The sequence below is a fragment of the Pogona vitticeps genome, chromosome 1 (genome assembly GCF_051106095.1).
Source record: "Pogona vitticeps strain Pit_001003342236 chromosome 1, PviZW2.1, whole genome shotgun sequence".
Classification (NCBI taxonomy): Eukaryota; Metazoa; Chordata; class Lepidosauria; order Squamata; family Agamidae; genus Pogona; species Pogona vitticeps.
The window spans coordinates 247,344,833-247,351,186 of record NC_135783.1 but is presented as its reverse complement, the minus strand read 5'-3'; positions in this window follow the sequence as shown (position 1 = coordinate 247,351,186).

Genomic DNA, 6,354 nt, shown 5'->3' with positions numbered 1-6,354 from the left:
CTAATGCCGAGGGAGGCCCGAAAAGAGAAAACAAGAAATAGGGCCTTGTCGGCGGTGGCTCCTCGCCTGTGGAATAATTTACCTCCTGGTATTCGCGCAGCTCCCTCGCTGGGCACTTTTAAGAATCTACTAAAGACCTGGATGTTTCGGCAGGCCTTCTCACCAGATTACTTTTTATCTTTTTATCTTTTATTGTCTTTTTACCTTAATTGTTTTGTAATTTGTTGTTTTATTTTTATAGTATTTTATCTCTGTTGTAAGCCGCCTAGAGTAGTCCTCCGCGACTAGATAGGCGGGATATAAATAAAATAAATAAATAAATAAAAATATATGTGTTAAGACTTATGCAATGAATTGTAAAGGGTTCATTGAAAAATTTTGAAATTATCTGTATTTTTGATATGGTTGGACTTGTTTTTAATCCAGTATTTTCTGGGTGTATGTATTTGCATTTGTATATTTTAACTTGGTAACACTATGTCTTTAAGTCAGTGAGGTGTGTGGTATGTATATTCATGTTTTAATTGTAAATCTGATTGTGTTTGAATGACCAAAGTGGTTAAATCAACAGTAATGATACCAGATTTATGACCCACAGGGATACCTGAGACAAGCCCAGAATCTTCAGATTCCTTCCACATCTCTAGTTGGCCCAGAGGAGGACAAAGAAGAGGATTCAGACCATTGTAGACTACAGCCCTTAGCTCCCTTCCATCGTCTTAGATCATTTCCCTCTTCGTTGATAACATAATTTAATTCTTTCTTCTCCTTTGTGCTCATGTGCAATGAAGGGCTGGACATGAGAGTGCCACCATGTCAGTCTTCAGCATACTTACACACATGGAAGCCAGCTTTCTCAGGTCTAAGTTTATCCTGCTCTACTGTGGATAATAAATAAATGTAAGCATTTTCTTTCACCTTACCACAAGCAACCTTAAATGAGCACCTAAAGTCATAACCAGTCCACTTTACTTAGCCTGCTACACTCTGTGGACATAATTACCACAATTTCCTTTCGGTCATAGTAGATCACATGAAATGGGGCAGCGCAGTGAAAAGGCAAGTTTCAAGAAGAACCTCTCGCAGATCTGTGCTTCCCCTTCTTCCTCTGAATGGTAGGTGGTCCCCTATGGAGATTTTAATGCCATCTGTGCAGACTCAAATGGCTTTAGAGAAAGGTATTGCCCTATACCTGCACCAACATATGGAAGTTCTTTCTTCTTGCCATCAGAAGAAGCGTGAGATCTTTCTGTACATGATGGCATTAAATTAAGTTGGGGGATTTATTTTAAAACTATTCTACTAGGGCATTTAGTGTCAAAGGATTGACATTAATTGATGCTGAAAAGTTGTGCTGGTAGCAACAGCAAGCAATAAAGATGACCATGACAAGAGCAGTATCTGTGGGTTCTTTCCGCATTACTCATTGGCCCTGAGGATGGCAAATGCCTCTTGATTCTGGAGCTCAGCCTTCATAAGATACCATCTGACATCAAAATGCACCAGACAAATGCTTTAGCTCGCCATCCAGCATCTTAAAACATACAATAAGTGTCATCCACATGAGCATATTCCAGACTTGCATCCCCTGTCAAAGCAATGTGGCTAATGGGCACATGCGCAGAATTCAGTTACTTTATTAAAAGTAATTACGGAGCAAAGGGAGTGAAAGTATATAGTGGCTGAAATCCTGTTACTTAAGTAGTAAGTAGCAATTATGCCTATAGAATCAATGGAATTTACACAGGAGCTGATTCAACCAAAGCCCCACTGATTCAGTAGGCCTCCTCTAATTGCTACTTATTACACCAAGCAACAAGATTTTAGTTATGTTTCTTTTTTTAATCTATAATAGGCTGTTTCCAGTCTCCTTGCATTGCTAAGACCGCCATATGTTTTTCTGTCGTTCAGCTGATGGAAGAACAACTAAAGGCTTTAAGTACAAAAGCCTTTAGATCATGTGAAAAGTATCACCACAGATCACTCCGGTGAAGTGTTCATGTATACAGTATTTGACTGAAAATCTAGTAAGAACATTTTAATCACTAGGCAACAGAGCTATTAAAATGCATTTGTACTGTCTGAGTTATTGACTGCAAGCCAATAAGAATCTCTGAATTCAGCAGATCTGTATTTGGAGTCTAAATTCAGCTCTCCCCTTAAAGGGCAGTTGGTGGGCCATTAGCAGTAAAGGAAATAATAGCTGTAAATGTCTAATGCAATGCACCTGCTCATCACAGGTTACGTGTCCCTTTGCTGCTGCTGTATAATAATGGCACCTGAAGTTTTGAATACATTTTTGAATACTACAGTCACCAGTCACATCATCTCTCAATTTTTAAAGATGATTCACACCTCACTATCTGTAATTTTCAACACACATTTCTAACATATTTCAGTGTCATATCACTCAAGGATTGCTTCCACTGAACCCAAGCCACCATGTTCCTTATCATGTGAGATGGAATGCTCACTGAGGACAATATGGCGTGTGCCAGCCAGCCTTGCTTCATGGGAACCATCAGTCTTGATTTCAGACCAGAAAGAGATGAGAAAAGCAGCCTGTAATTAGAGCTGAAAGCACATTAATATTGTAGAGAGGTGACTGAGGCAGTCTTTTCAGGTTTATGAAATCAAGCTTCAGAGGAATTCCACGCTTAAATCCTGAAGACCGATAATCAAACAATGCAAGCTGATTTACCTAATCTTGAGGTGAGAAAAGCTCATGCAATGACACTCAGATGCTTTCATTATTGAAGAATTTCCATCTTTCAGATGTGGGCTATCACTAAAACCTGTCTCTTGCCTCAGTTTGATCTTGGCTGGCCTACATGATGACATGGCACACCTGGAGCTGAATACCGAAGGGCATCCTGCTGCATTTAACACAATAGGCCTGAGATATCAAAAGAAGTGGAAGGTGCTTCAGATGTTGTCATTTCCAGGCTCTCAAAGTGGAATTCATTTCGATCTGGCAACACAAGAGAAGACCACAACTCAAAGGAGGAGAATGTTTGAGAGTTTATCTTCTTCACACAGGAAAGGCCTAAGGGAGTCTGAGTTAAAAGGCAGTGGTAGTGACTTTCCCAGTTCACAGAATCTTGCCTTACAGCTGCAATGAGATAACATCATTTGCCATACCAGAGAGCATCAAGCTAGCTTAAAGGCTGACAGAGCAAATGCAGCTGTATACTCCAACACCTCGCTGCTGGCTGCTCCCACCTGCCCTGGCATCTGCTACCTGAGGTAGCTGCCTCTCCCTACCTAGTGGTAGGACTGGTCTGTTGCTAAAAAAAAAAACCCACAGACCTGCTACAAGAACACTATGGTGTGTGGACATTTGTTCTGCTCATGTAGTAGATATTTCAAGTCTTCCCATCATGCTGAGAAGACTCCCATTTGGGCTAATGTCCCCAGTTTTTTAGGGCTGGCTTATGTCCTCAGCTTGAAACAGATCCACTTGAGAGATTTAAAAAAAAATAAGAAGGGAGAATAAGAGACTTGTAATTGTCCATCAGCAGTCACCACCTGGATGGCCCATTGCAGAGGTGCACAGATCACCTGTACATACTCTCCATGACTATTGTTAGTAATCTTGTGTGGGTTGTTAAAACCAGAATAACTATCTCTGAATTTGCTTTTATACATATGAAGTAACATATTTCAATTTTAAGTAGATTTCTACCCTCTTTTTGTGATGCGAAGATTTATATCCTCTCCACATAGGTATTGAATTTGCTTTGATTTGGATTCTTGCATTGAGCAGGGGGTTGGACTCAATGGCCTTATAGGCCCTTTCCAACTCAATTATTCTGTGATTATCTCTCTCCCCCTCTTTCTCCCTGTATATACTGTATATATATTTGAGTCAGCATTCACTATGAAAGTTCCTTTAGAAGCAACCACGGAGCTTCCTTTAGAAGCAGTCACAGAAGCCATGTGTCGTTTAATGTGACTGACAGAAGTAGTGGGTGGCTGATGTGGTTAGGGGACCCAGGCAGAATCCCAGCAGCCATGGCAACCTCAGGCAGCCACGTGCCTTATGATCACTGCCCACTGCTGCCCTGCTTGTGCGCGGTGTATAGAGGCAAATTCATTCACCGTCACCATGTAGAATGTCTGAAAAGGATTTTTGAATCAATGTGCCATGTTCACAACACAAACTGTGACTCAGGAGCTCTTGCCCTGGACTTACTGTTAGCATTTAACGCTGGGCACTCAGCAATAATTTAATACATTTCTGTCCTCCTTGGCAAGGTGCAAATGCATGGTTTGGACCTAGGAAAATAACCGGCTCAATATTTTTGTTCTTCTTCCCGCCTATCATCTGCTATTTTTGTGCATCAGGCCAGTTCTCTGGCTTTTTTCCCCTCACTTTTTCCTTTTAATATCCATATTGAAACTTTAACCATTTTAGACAGGGGAAGAGGAAGAAAGAGAAAGATACAAAGGTGGCCTTAGTGTTCATCTTTTGCTGCTCAGCCTCAACTGCTATTCCAGAAGACTTTGTTTCCTTACTTGCTTCCTATAATCTTTTCGGGAGATGGCATCCTTTGAACAGTAATTTATCCTTATTTCATAGTTATTATGCAAGGCACCCTCTTTGAGACCAGGATGAGGCTGGGAGTCTCTGCTAAGGGAAGCCTACTGACTTCTCTGGTGTTTTCTTGGCCATGTCACAAAGACCTTTATTTATTGCTCCTTGGGTTGGCCTTGGGTTTTTCACTTTCCTGAAACTGCTTCTTTTTCTAGAAATGTGTCTCATTAATAGCTTGTGCTTGATGCTATGCTTTTCTCAAGCCTTTCGGCCATATAAGCAGCCAGACTAAAGAGCAGTTGGTACCCTCCTCATTCACTTTGCAACAGGTAGTGATCTAGGAGAGACCGCATACAGATTTTTAAAAGCATCGTGCTGCTTCCAACTAATCCAGCAAATTATACATTTTTTAAAAATTATACAGAAGAAATTTTGCCAGTGCTACATTTCATATGCTGGGTTGCCCTATATCTGGTTGTTACATAATGTTGCCTGAGAAACTGCCTTGTTGTTTATCTCTTGCAAGTGCTGTGTGGGCTTATTTGGCTGAATTGTACAATAGCAGCTTCCTGGTGCTTAAGCCACACACACACACACACACACACACACAGACACACAGACAGAGACACAGACACAGACACAGACACACACACACACACACACACACACACACACACACAATGCCTGTATGTGCCTTCCTATCAGTCAAGGCGATCGGAGAGCTGAATTCTCAGGTGGGATAAATAAATCCTCCTCATGCCAGTACAGACAAGAAAGTCAAAGCAATTTGCACCAGCTAAAGATGTATCTTGTGTTTCTATATTAAGCAGTTGTCTCCTATTTTTAATAAGGTCTCTCAGTGCATTTGTTGCTTTTGCAACCTTCTGTTCTCCTCTAAGTAGTTTCTTGGGTCACAGTTTTAAGCTGAACCAACTCTTTCAGGATTTGTATGTCCTTTGCTACACTTTGTACCAGTCTGATGTAGTCAAGCCCCCCCCCCCCATGTTCTGCACAGTGCAGTGGAAAAGCAGGGCAGGCAATGTACAGAAGTACAAGCAGATGCAGAATAAATGCCAGATTTCAAAATGAATACTGAATTACAGTGTGGATATTCAACATTTTGGAAGCTGAAACCGTCTATCAGTGTTTTGTTCCCTTCTAATTAGTACCACAATTCATGTTTTGACACTACTTATATAAGATCGATTCAGAGCCACAATATCTGAATCGATCTTGAAACCTTCAGAACTCTTCATCAAGAAAGATGGCAGCAAAGCAAAGAGGCGGAGGAAAAACGAACATGGTGGAAGGGATGTCTGCATTTAGATACAACCCATGGATAGGACTGGAGAGGCTGTTGTGGATTTCTACTGGACGCTCTGAGGATTTTTCACAGTGTTGATTGCAATGAAAAAACAAAGAATCATCCCTCCATTTTTTAAAAAAATGACATTCAGCTGTTTCTCAGAACTATTTATGTTTCTCATCTTAACTGAGGAACTCAGAGGCTTCCATAATATTTTGTGAGCTTGAGTCAACCTATAAAGGTAGTGCCTTGATATGGATTTTATTTAGAATATTTCTTAGGACCAACATAGCTACCTTTTGCTGCTGTCGTTGCTTTTTTGTTTAGTAAGTGTGTCATTTAAGTGGTAATGTATTTGTTCTTTTCCTTCTTTTTTCCTTTTAATCTACTTTGAGCTTTCTAACAGAAACATAAAACATACAATATTTCTGCCTCTGATACATTTGAATTCCTTCTGTGGAGCAGCTGCTGGGCAGGAAGAAGAGCTGAACAAGATGGATGACCTGGCTTT